The sequence below is a fragment of the Onychomys torridus genome, chromosome 6 (assembly GCF_903995425.1).
Source record: "Onychomys torridus chromosome 6, mOncTor1.1, whole genome shotgun sequence".
Lineage (NCBI taxonomy): Eukaryota > Metazoa > Chordata > Mammalia > Rodentia > Cricetidae > Onychomys > Onychomys torridus.
The window spans coordinates 31773084-31786795 of NC_050448.1; positions in this window are offsets into that span (position 1 = coordinate 31773084).

A 13712-nucleotide genomic window follows, 5' to 3' on the forward strand; every position below is an offset into this window, starting at 1 on the left:
TGCCCTGGCAGCCATGGGAGGGAGGGGGAAGGGTGTTGAAGGGACTCTTCAGCCTTCTTCTCTGTGTTGCTCAACTCTTTCAACCAGAATGTGTTCATGAATTATTTATGCAATTAAAAAACTCCTGTTGACAAACCTGTAGAGTCTGCTGGAGCCGGCGGCTGGAGAGAGGAGGACTCTTCCAGGAGGGGCAGATGAAAAATAGCGTGCTAAAAATGAGCGCAACTAACGTGTAATACTTGCATAAAGAATGCTGCCAAAGTGCAGCTACTTCCCGTAGCCCGGCAGCTCCGTTCTGGGTACCACGTATCCACTAAGTTGTTTCGATCTCATGACGAGACCGGCGTTGATGCTACTGTGATCTCTACTTGATAAGGAAACTGAGGCCCAGGGAGGTGAGCAGGGTATCCGAGGTGACACAGACACCCAGAGGGAGACTGGGAAGGCTGCAGCCCTTGCTCAGCCATGTGCAGACATGTCCCTTGGGTGGCAGGGCATCTGAAAGACAGATCAGAAGAAGCACAGAGTTCCGCGGTTCCTCCTTAGCCGTGCGCGGTCCTGAGCAGAAGTGAGCGTTGGAGGAGAGGCAAACCTTGAATCAGCTGCTGCTGCCCTGGCCCCTGGCCCATTTTCTAACTCACCATTGGCCCAACGGGAGCTATTCTAAGGCTTCTTCCTCTTGGTACTTGCTTCCTCCCGAGGGAACAGCAACAGCATACGGACAGAGAGTCTTGTGCACCATTCCTGATAATGACCATAGGCCTGTTATCCTAGGCTCTCTCAGAATGTGTTTGTGGATGGAATGGTCTAGAAGGAAAGCAGGGAAGGGCTGCTTAAGGAGGAGTAAGGACCTCTGTGGACAGCTGGGTGATTCGGGGTGGTAGAGAATGAGGCTAAAGAGGGTGGGCAGGACCCCTGCCAACAACGTGCTGAGGTTCTGTAGGCTGGCCCTGCACATCTCTTGGCCTTGCCTGGATGAGTGGCAGGGGACCTACTGAGAGCAGCTGGAGGTATCTGCTCAGCTCAGCCTGGTCTAGGACTGGGATTTCCTGGTGAGACATCCTGGCAGGACAGTGGCCACCATTTCCTGTGACCATTCATTGCTGGGCTCTTCTGGGTCTTGTCTTGGTCCCTGTCATGCCCCTATGCAGGGGCATCATGTTTGTTTGTTTGTTTTGTTTTGTTTCTCGAGAGAGAGTTTCTCTGTGTAGCTTTGTGCCTTTCCTGGAACTCACTTGGTAGCCCAGGCTGGCCTTGAACTCACAGAGATCTGCCTGTCTCTGCCTCCCCAGTGCTGGGATTAAAGGCGTGCGCCACCACTGCTTGGCCGGGGGCATCATTTTAATAAGGGACTTCAAGCTGGGTGGTGGCACAGGCCTTTAATCCCAGCACTTGGGAGGCAGAGGCAGGCGGATCTCTGTGAGTTTGAGGCCAGCCTGGGCTACAGTGAGTTCCAGGACAGCCAGGACCATTACAGAGAGAATCTTGTCTCCAAAAACCAGAAATAAAGGGGTGGGGGTGGGGGGTGGGGAGGGACTTCAAAGGCCCTTGACAACTTCAGGCCACTACATACCTCCGTAGTGTGGCCTTCTCTAACTGTCCACTGTCCCCCTCACTGGCCTTTGAGAGTCCTGCTCCTTTTCAAGAAAGTTGCCCAGATCCACATTTGCTGAGCACCGTGTTAGTGTCTGCTCTATTTGAGACTGTTCCTGTGTTGTCCCCTCCCCCATGCTTTCATCTTCATGAGGACTGCATTAGAGAGGTAGAGGGATGTCCACGAAGGAATTGCCCTTCAGTACAAGCATCTGGGAAACATTGCTTTGCTCCTGAGTTGTCTCAGCCCCTCCCAGGATGCCATATGCCCCACCTTGGTGATGACATGTGTGACTTATTTGGCTAAAGAAATGGCATTGGATGTGACAAGCTTCTAAGTAGAAACTCCCAGAGCAACTATGGTCCTGCATTTTCTCCTTGCTGGTGCAGACAGGGGGTGTGTCTGTCGGTCTGGTTCCAGGGATCTGACAGTCTGTAGTTACAATGAGCACAACTCGGGGAGCCAGGGACATGTATGTGACCCCAAGCCACTAAGATTTGAGGGGTGTTTGTGGAGTAATCTAGTGAGTCTGTAGACAACTTGCACTTGCGCATCCCACCCCCAGAGCAGTCCTGGGGACAGCATGCATGCACCGTTCCACTTATTCAAAGTTCACTTTCCTACAGCCTGGCCTAGGGGTCTGCATGTTCCGTGTCCACACTGAGATCAAAGAAACAGGGCAAGAGGCAAGCCAATTAAAAGGGAATTTTATTCTTGCATCATTAAGGAAACCTTTTTTAAAGATTGAAAGAGATCTAAGTATAACTCTGAATTGAATTCCCTCTGGCCTCTCTCTCATTCTCCTTTGGCTCCCAGCTCCCCCAAGTCTGACACTAATTCCCTTACATTTCTCTCACATCAGAAAGTACCCACCACTCCCCTGCTCCACTTCCATCCCACTAAAAGAGATCACATTTTTCCCCCATTAAAAACCAAAACCAAAACCCCAGTCAGGAATGGTGGTGCTGCACTTCTAGAATCTCAGTAGTTAGGTGTTGGAGGCAGGAGGATGGAGTCCCAGTCCAGACATTGCTACATAGTCTGCCTCACTGAATAGACAGACAGACATCGTGGAGAGGACCTGTCATGAAGCTCTGTGTCTCCTCTTGAGGCTTCTTGGGTAGACTGGCAGCCACTGCCATGAGCCCTTGGAATTCCAGCTCTTGGTGACCAGTGCAGCTCCAGCCCAAGAAAACAGCAATCATCTTTCCTTGAAGGGAGGAAGAAGAGAAAATGGATGGTGCAATTCTCTTTGATAGACAAGAGGAAGGACAAAGACTGTGCCACCCCCAGTTAATATTTGCCCAGGAACATTCATAATAACGAGCTTGCACTGGAAAATCCATGCTTAACACTTTTAGGGAGAATTATCTTGTTTTTCTTTAATGAAACCCTTTTAAATAATGAAATCCCCACTTGATAGTGCAACACTGTGAAATGACGAACTTGACAAGAGACACAAGCTGAGGTTCCAGCTATGAGTGTGTCCCACGTGGTTACCACAAGTTCATCTCTGTGCGTGACTGGGGTCAGATCACTGCTCCCAAGACCTTCAGTGGCTTCCCAGAAACCCTGAGATACTTTTCTAGCTCCTAAATGTGTGCAGGAAGCTCTTACTGTCTGGCCCTTCATCATTTGCTGCCTGCATCCTCTTTCACTTCGCTTCATTAACTTTTTAAGGAGTCTCCCCCAGGCCTCCAGACCAGAAGAAGGGCACCTTTGTATAGGGCCTCCATACACATTGGTGTGCTCAAAGATGCTAATCTCTTGTTACCTTTGCCTTGAGGCCCTGGTCAGAACCTGTAGATCTTTTCCTGACATCTTCTATTTCCCATGTGCCCCCAGGCCTGCGATCTAGAGAATACCCAGCGAACATTTGTCTGATGAATTGGTGATTGATGGTTATTTGTTCTTTTCATATTAGGTGGGTTGCCTGGTTGTCCTTACACTCCAGACATGATTCCTGGCTTACGGTTTCGGGCTGTATGTGGATCTGATATATATCATAATGGAGTTAAAAACCTGTGAGGAGCCGTATCTTCCTAAATGCCTAGAACTTGCCTTTTTCATATTTACCATATGAGATTTTCCACCTTCATCATTGTGGTGGTTTGAATAAAAATGGGTCCCATAGGCTCATGTTTGAATGCTTGGTGGAACTGTTTGGGAAGGATTAGGAGGTATGGCTGTGTTAGAGGTGTATCACTTGGGATGGATTTTGAGGTTTCAAAATCCCACACCATTCCCAGTTAGAGCTTTCTCTCTCTCTCTCTCTCTCTCTCTCTCTCTCTCTCTCTCTCTCTGCTTCATGCTTGTGTATCAGACATAAGCCCTCAGCTACTGTTCCAGAGCCATGCCTGCTTACCTGCTGCCATGCTCCCCATCATGATGGTCATGGATTCTAACTCTCTGGAAACATGATTCCCCAAATTAAATTAAATGCTTTCTTTTATAAGTTGTCTTGACCATGATGTTTTGTCATAGCAATAGCAAAGTAATTAAGACACTATCCTTTACTGGTAACAAAAACCTTGGACATCTGTAGATGTAATTTTGAACGGTTTTATTAAATAAGAAATACAGAGCCAAATGCAGAGTTAAAAGCCCCAGAGGTCAGAGAGCAGTAGCTAAGAGCTGAGACCAAGACTGCCTTCTTACGCCTTCCTGCCGCTGCTGTCCTTCCCCTGAGAAAGAGACCTACTTCCCATGTGTCCATCTTTTTATTGACTTTCTGTTCTGCCTTCTCATTGGCTGTAAACCCAACCACATGACCTCCTCGTCACTGCCTGTCTATACAGACCTCCAGGCTCTATGGTTGGTATTGAGATTAAAGGCATGTGTCTCTATGCTTGTGGTGTCCTTGAACACACAGAGATCTGCTTGTCATGTGATCAGATTAAGGGCGTGTACTGCCACTGCCAGACTTCTGCTAAATGGCTTGGTATTAGCTCTGATCCCCAGGCAACTTTATTTATTAACATACAAATAAAATCACATTTCAGCACAAATAAACTATCACCATAGACTTTTGTTCAGGACACTTGGTCCTGTCTTTCTGATTGTCAGGCTGCACATATGCGGGTGATTTCATCAAGAGCCCAGCATCTCCTAAGAATGACTGATGAGTCCCGTTTCCTGTCCAGTTTCCTCATGCTCCATCCTCCTCCCCTTGTTCCCTCTACTGCCAAAGTCTTCCGAAAAGGAGGAGACTTTGACCTTTGCTGTGGGGTGAAGTTTCAGCTTTGGGTGGGTGTACACAGGTGGAAGGGGCATGATGGTCCCAGACTTAGAGATTGTTCAATAACTCATCTGAGGATTCATCGCAGGTCATGAAGTGAATCAGAAAAGTCATAACGACTCTTGAAGGACATAATGTTTATGCGAGGTTGTCATTTCTTCAGATGCCTTTTTGCTTAGAAAATTGAGGAAACAAAATTCCTCCTGGTCTTTTTGTCTCTAGAAGTCTTTAGTCTGTAGAGTTGCTGAGGAGGTGGGGGTGTCAGGGTAGGACAGTGTGGGGGCCCTCCAGAACCGAGTATTGGCTCCCGATCTCTCAGTCACATGGAGTTGGGGTACTAGAGGTGACCTCAGAGAAGGCTGACCTCAAATTATGATCTTGTAATGAGATGTGGTGTGGCGAGCCTGCATCAGGCCACCCCCCCACCCATCGAAGGCTGGCAATATAGGCGCCATTCCTCATGTCTTCTTGGCCATCCCGACCTTCCCTCCAGATCTGTGCCAACTAAGAGTTTCCAACTTTGAACAGTTTTCAAAGGCCAAAGCCCAAGTTGTCACAGCAGCTTCTCTGCTCGGCTTTCTTCCAGCACCGTGGTTCCTCATGTGATAGGGCCGATTATGTACAGCCACTTTCTGTGTTTGGACATGCAGCTGATGGACCTTTTGAGGAGATAGACAGCTATTTTGAAAGTGGTCCTTAAGGATCATGCAGGGAGAGAGAGATGAGGGTGCATCGTTCATGCAACTTGTTTTCAGAGACAAAAGTGTGGAAAGACTGATGGGAAGTGCCAGTCAGCAAAAGGCGAAAGATCCAGATGCAGCAGGTTAGATTGCAAAGCACAGGATTCCAGACTATGCAGAGATGAGATCCAGCTGGAGGGTGGGATTATCTTGTGCACATAGTGCGTGCGTGCGAGGTGTGAAAGCAAGGCCAGCCTTCTGCATTCATGTCCGATGCTCTGCTGACACCCCATATTTAATTTCCCTTGATTTCTTCAATGCATTCATTCCCAGTGGAATCATTTCCTAACTCCTGTGACCTACCAATTTGGGAGACCCACAAGATCATCATCATCAGCATCGATGGCAAGAAAATTAAAATTGGATATATACAGCATAGTGAAGTGCCCTGAAACTTCTTGATTTTTTTTCAAAACCCCTATCCATGCTATGCATAACTTAACAACAACAACAACAATAACAACAACAACAACAACAACAAATATCTAGAAAATGTCCAAAGAACTACTTAATCTTTCTCCAGGGAGACTATTTGGCAGTTCTAAGATGAAAAAAAATTTTTTTGATACCATCAAAGCATATTTGAACTCAAAGCAAAAAGCGTTTACCAGCCTCAAATTTAGAGAGAATTAAAAGCATGAAATGAAATGTGAGGGAGAGCTGAATGCCTGATTCTCAAGAACTTAGCAGCAAGAATTTGGGGCCAGCATTTCTTCACTGGGAAAGTGAGGTTAAACCTTGTGCCAGAATGAATCTTGGCTCCTGATCTCAACAACTTATTTCTTAGTTTAGATTTTTCTCCTTTTATTCCTCCAGTGTGAGCATTGCACAGATCACACCAGCTGTCTCCCTCCAGTGTGAGCAGGCACAGATCACACCAGCAGTCTCCCTCCAGTGTGAGCATGGCACAGATCAGGCCAGCAGTCTCCCTCCAGTGTGAGCACGGCACAGATTACACCAGCAGTCTCCCTCCAGTGTGAGCACGGCACAGATCACACCAGCAGTCTCCCTCCAGTGTGAGCACGGCACAGATCACACCAGCAGTCTCCCTCCAGTGTGAGCACGGCACAGATCACACCAGCAGTCTCCCTCCAGTGTGAGCACGGCACAGATCACACCAGCAGTCTCCCTCCAGTGTGAGCACGGCACAGATCACACCAGCAGTCTCTCCAGGCAAAAATCGAAGCCCACCCTGCCTAGTGTTTGGAATAAAGAAAAGCAAAAGGCACAGGTTTCATTTGACCCTGGTGACTGGGATGGTTTGATTATTTTTACCTGCTACTTGTAACTTTATTAATTTCCTTTCCTTGTGTAAGTTTATTACTAATCAGCTACCTCCTCCCAAGGCTATTGAATTAAAGTCAAGAGCTTAGGTGAAGCCATTATGCTTTGTTAGGGCTGTGAAATATTGCATAGGGGCATATTTATACTAAAAAGAATTCTATATTATTTAAAATCCAGATTTAACTGAGATATCCTGTATTTTAAGTTGCTGACTTTACCAGCCCCATTTGAAATATGTACTGACTGCCCCCTGGAAAATTTCAATTGATAAGGAAACAAAATTATGCTTTAGATGCTTTAAGGATATAAATGTCACTGGGCACAGTGGCACACACCTTAATTTCAGCACTCAGGAGGCAGAGGCAGGCAGATCTCTGTGAGTTTGAGGCCAGCCTGGTCTACATGGTGAGTTCCAGGACAGTCAGGGCCACATATAAAGACCCTGCCTCAAACCCTTACTTCATAAAAGAATACAAATGTCTACTTGTTAACTGAGAATTGTAAACTGAATCTAGGATTTTTATGTTTCTGGCTGGTTTTAGGTATGGTATGCTTATGTGTGCTTTATAAACTCATTTTTGAAACTGTTTATTTTAAAATATCAACCCTTGCTCACCTCCCCTCATGAAATGATATGATCTCGTGTTTTGTGGTTCCACTGTCCAGTTTTGAAGTGCATTGTCTACTTGCTGGTTGTACACATTTCATGGCACTTCCATGTTTTTCTGCACTGTCCCATTCAGGAGTAGACACTGTCTACTTGCTGGGTGTCCATATTTCATGGTATTTGAGAGAAGACCAGGTTGTGAATTCTGTGAGAGTCTTCCTGACTTCTTTGCCCTTTAGTCTAATTAGTCTGCCAAGGACTTTGAAAACCACAGGAACAGTTACTGAATACTCACTGTTTTGTGCCAATCATATCTGTGTTCTCTGATGCCTGATTTCATACAATCCTGCTGATCCTGTGCTCTTAGTAAAATTATACAGGTTGAACATTTCCAATCTAAGAATCTGAAATTCAGAGTGCTCCAAAATCTAGAACTTTTCGAGTACTGGTAAGACGTCACAGATGAAAACTTCTGTTCTGGACCTTATGTGAAAAGCCACGGTATCGACGTTGTATAAGGTGTAAATGAAACTTCATATTTGGACTTGGATCCCTTCCCAGGATGACTCATTATACATATACAAAAGTTAAATAAAAAAATGCAAAGTAAGATGTACTTTTGGTGAGTTCAAGGCCAGTTGGGGCTACATAGTGAGACCTGGCTTTAAAATAAAAAAAAGTTCTCCTGTTACCAAACACTTCGGAATAAGGGATACAGTTTGCAGTGGCATCCATCTCACAGAACAGGAAAGAGAGGCCCGGTTAGATGCTCGTGCTCCATGCACGTTATCACAGCCAGTGTAGGAAAACAAGACTCAGAACCAGATCGGGTTTTCCTGGGATTCTTACCACATCAGTGTTTTCCACCGCGGGGAGGGGGGGGGCAGGTTGTTGTGAACCTTGTAAAGGAGGATCTGCAGGGCCTGAAGGGAGAACCTGGGAAGTTTTCCTTTACCAAAATCAACAAAAGAAGACTTCACAGAGGATGGATGTCTGTATCTTCCCAGGTGATGGGCCTCCAAAGCCCTGAATATGATGCCTAACAGGAATGAATGGAAGGCTATATTTAGGGATCTATGATGTACCCTCTTTCTGTATAAGATCATTTGATGATTGTGTAAAGCCAAATACCTAATCATGGCGGGAGTTGGCTTCTAGAAATAGAATTCCATGCAGCAGTTGACTTTGATCTTCAGGGTCTACATTTTTGCTGAGGGGATGGTGGTGGCGACAAGCAGGCTATTTATACTTGCGTACCGTGAAGGCTTTCCTGTGTTCTACCAGTGAAGCCCGAGTTCAGGATCCGTTGTGTGTGAATGAATGTCTCTGTGTTGCTCCTTTGCACATCTGACGCTGGAGATTAGAGTCGAGCTGTAAGCCTGTAAAAAGCCTTTGAGGAAAACCCTTAATGAGGAGTTGATCTGCTTAAATTCAAGTCTAATTACTTTCACAGCAACATTTCTATTTTGGATGCTTCCTATGAAAAAGGTTTCTTTTATGCCATTGATGTAAGAAGAGTAGCCCCTTCCATCTCGACAGAAAAAAGCACCCACCACGTGGCCTGAACCATAGGCCCCAGCAAGAAGCCGATGGTTCTCATATGCTTGTGCAGCTGGCTTGATTTCAAAGGCCACCAGGAAGGAACAACTTGGATCTCATGTTGGCAAGCCCTTGAAATATCTCTATTTTCCCTCTGCTCGCCAGCCTATTCATGAAGTCGTGAACCCTTCAGCACAGTGTCCTGTGGGTTTGAAAGAAACTAGAAAGGTTATTGTGGTCATTTGAGCCACACAGACACATGTCATTTCAAAAATCAATATTTCATGGAAACCTCATGGAGCAGTCTGTCAATCATATTTTCACAAGTGGTATTTGGGGACATAATTCAAAGGGAGGTATTTTACAAGTTGCTCCCCATTGTGGTGTGAAAAGATGCTTGTCTACCTTGTGTATCTGATGTTTCTGTACCAAAGAATCCAAATAAATGTAGTTGCAACAGTATAACAATTTATATAGCATTGCGTTATATTAAGTATTATAAGATGTTTATAGATGGATTAATGTGTATGGAAAGATAGGTGTGCAGACTACTGTCATTTTATATAAGGGGCTTGGACATCCATAGTTTTTGGTATCCATAGTAGATAAGGTGGGGCTGGGTGGGTCCTGGGACCAACACTGAATTGCACTTAAAGTATCTCAGGTTAGTATAGGAGAAATTAGACCTTAATTTGTCTTTATTAACATCCAGTAAAATACAGTTTTATTTTTAATGCAGATAGCACTTTTGTGGGCTGTAGACAGCTAGGCAAAAATGGGGGGATTCAAATTAAGACTTAGTGGAATTTTATGAATATATCTGGCTGTGTTCACTTGAGGCACATTATGAAAAGGCTTCCACGACCTGTAAAACCTTGTGTAATTATAAAATATGATGTTCACTCACAGAATGAAAAAGGGTGAATGGTAAAAGGTTGAGGGGAAAGAGGGTAAGTGAGCCACAGATGAAGCCTACTGTTTGGAAAGAGAATACACAGCCTGTCCTCCACAAGGCCTTTGGGTTAGGCAAGGGGGAATTACCCCAACCGACCTTCACTTTGGGGATGTGACCAGATTATATGCTGAGTGCAGGGAAAGATGTGGCTTTGAGCTAAACCGGGGCTAAAATCAAATGTTGCAGATCCCATATTTGCCGTTTGTGTTTTTGTGACTGCAAACAGATCACTGAGGAAATTTGACTCCCCACTTTTTCCACATGCAAGAACCATTCTGTGGGGTACTCTGTAGGCACTCCTGAAATCCCTTACTAATTCAAGCAAGGCTTCTTTGGTACCAGGGTTTTAAGCCTGCAGTTCTGTTCATCATAAGTCTGTGTCTGATAATTCTTGAAGTCAAAGTCTTCTTGATGCCTGTCTGTGGGCTGTTCTGTGTTGTGAGCATGGTCCATTGAGTGCAGTCACTGGGACTGGTGAACTTCATTTATGTCAAATGAAGAGAAGTGAGAGAAAGGCCCGGAGGACCTTGAACCTTAAACATCAAAGAGCTGGAAGCTCTGAACTAGTTTGGCATTAGAGTACAGCGGCCAAATTCAAATGTTGGCACCATTAGCAACTTACTCTGTGACTGGGGCACGTGACACCATCTCTCTAAGCCTCACTCTCCTCACATAGAAAATGAAGATAATGATGGTTCTTATATTGTAAAGGAAATAAGCATAGGACGATGGTGGGAAAAATCTGTGCAAAGTGCTTGGCGTTGTCTCAGTACATTGCTGTCCTTTCAGACACATGAACTACTAGGAGAAACACAAAAAAGGGGGAGATTAAGGCTTAACGGTGTCCCAAAAACTGTCTTTGACTAGATTATATAAAACAGTGTGATAGAAAATATGACTGAATTCCAGCAAGAAAAATTTAGATCATCATTGAAATAACGTGGTTCTCTGGATGATTAGAAACTTGGATAGGCTCTTACCTTGCTTTTGGTTTCTTATAGTTTCCTCCTAGTTCTTAACTTTTTTTTTTTTGAGCTGAGGATCGAACCCAGGGCCTTGTGCTTGCTAGGCAAGTGCTCTACCACTGAGCTAAATCCCCAACCCAGCTCTTAACACTTTTGTTGTTTCATAAGAATAGACTAGCGACCAAAACAAAGCTTTTGAAAACACAGCAGGAGTCATTCGCCCCACATACAGCTCATGGCCATAAAATCAGTCAATAGTGTGGTGATTCAGGAGCTGAAAAGTGGTCCTGCATCCCACACAGCATTTTGAAGATCCCACAGGGAACATCTGGGATCAAGATGGGACATCAGTGGAGAAAACCATATACTGCCCAGTTACCATGTGCTCACAGTCATGGGGAAAGCCAAGGTCATAATTACTTTGGAAGGATGACCAAATCAGCAAGGGCACATCAGGTGACAGACAATAGGAACCCTGGCTGTGTAGGTTACACTTGGCAGAGAGTGAATCTGCCTCCTGAAAGCTGTTGCTCATTTATTTTTTATAATAAATATTCTCTATGGATTCTGATCCCCAGGAGAGTGGAGGTAAGTGATAAAAGCTGGGGGAGGGAGTGCTGTTTGAAGGCAGGTCCCTCTCTCAGGGTTTCGGTGCCCCTACATGGCTGGGCACATGGGCTATCGTCTCATTTGGTGGAAGGTCATCAGTGGTGTCCGTGGAAAGGATGAAAGGGCTCTGTGACGGGACCTTTGTGGGGAGCTGGGGGGCAGTGCGGGGGGGGGGGGTTCCAGGAAGGAAGTACCCATCTGGTTCCTTTCAGGTCGGTGAAACACACGTAGTAGGGTCACTTAAGGATTCTGGTGGCTCATGGAGACAGAGGAAAAGCTGAAGAGAAAGGGGGCCCAGACAGAGACTCTCAGTGAAGGAGACATGGCTGAACTAGGGGAAAGACTCTATTGCTGGAGTCTATTTTAGTTCTCAGGTTTCCTGCTCTGGCTTCTTCCAGAACGAAGACAGCAGAAGCATTCCCACATCCTCTCTTGGGATCTTGGGCCACCTCATCCTCCGTAGTCACACACACACTCTTCTGAGCTGCACACTTAATGACTGCGGGTAGGGATTGCTTTCTTCTGGATGTGGTGAGGTGAAGCCTGGTGTGTTGAGGCTGGGTCAGATGGCAGCAGCAGAGGGCAGGGAAGATGAAGACAAGACTTTAGAAGCTCAGGAGCACTTTAGAAGCAGGAAGGAGCACCAGGCTGCTGACACTTGAGTCCATTGGCTTTAGGGGGAAAAGCCATCCGCCATCTTGACGTCTTAGTCCCCTTGTGCTGCTGTGCTGCTGTGACCAAACACTGTAGACTGAATCATTATGTCCTCGGCTATGGGGGGCATTGAGGTTTGTTGTGGGCCTTCTAAGTCTGTGTTTGTATGGCAGAGGTAAAAGGATGAGAAATCCAACCTGGTTTACAAGGTCTTTAATCTTTATTTTTTAATTATTTTCTTTTATTTAAAATAGTTTTTTTTTTCCTCACATAGTATGTCATGATTATGGTTACCCCTCCCTCTACTCCTCCTAGTTCCTCTTCACATACCTTCCATTTCAGATTTACCCCCTTTCTGTCTCTTATTAGAAAATAAGCCGGGCGGTGGTGGCTCACGCCTGTAATCCCAGCACTCGGGAGGCAGAGGCAGGTGGATCTCTGAGAGTTTGAGGCCAGCCTGGTCTATAGAGCTAGTCCAGGACAGGCTCCAAAGCTACAGAGAAACCCTGTCTCGAAAAACCAAAAAAAGAAAAAAGAAAATAAACAGGCTTCCAAAGGATTATAATAAAATGAGGCAAAATACACTCTAAGATAAAACAAAACTTCACACATTGGAATAGGACAATATAAACACACAGAAGGAAAGAGCCCAAGAAAAGACACAAGAAACAGATATAGACTCAGAGACCCACACATTTGCACACTCAGTAATCCCATAAAACACAAATCTGGAAGCCATAATATGCACATTAAGGACCTGTAGGGTAAAAAAGGAAAAAAAAAAAAAACACGTCAAAACAAAACAAAACAAAACAAAAAACCACCCAATACAGGACAAGGACGTTCCGAGGTGCCTGGAGTTCCTTTTCTGTTGGCCATCCACTGCTGGCCATGCAGCCTACCCTAAAGGGTAGTGTGTTTCCCAGCATGTTCTCTTGAAGAAAACTCAGTTTTCATTTGCAAGTGCTTACCCATCGGAGCTAGTTTCTGGGCTATGGAATAGGGCATGCGTACACTTCTCCTTTCACCTCCAGGACCCCTTCTGGCGCAGACTTGTGCAGAGTCTGCGCTTTAATCTTGTTAACAATAGTTAATGAGGGAGAAGCTTCCATGGGCCAATCTCCTCCCAGAAGCCCCTTCTCTTCAATATCACCACACTGAAGACAGTTGAATTTTTTTGGCAGGGGGTTAAGTCTCAACATGACATTTTGAGAAGACAAAAATACTGAGACCATAAAGCACCTGGTGAGGAGTATTTCTTATGGAGGGATAAGGGTTCTGGGGATGTATCTTTGGGGTGTAGCATGAATCCTAATTGGTCTTAATAATAAAAACCTGGAATCAGATATCAGGGTGAAAGCAGAAAGACCAGAGAAGCAGAGCAGCCAGCCACTAGAAAGACTTCTTACCTCTCAGAATCCTCAGAATGAAAGGGGCCGAGCCTGTCTCCTCCCTCCCTATATTCCCCTCTCCACCCAGCTATACAACTTCCTGTCTCCACCTCCCTAGTGCTGGAATTAAAGATCC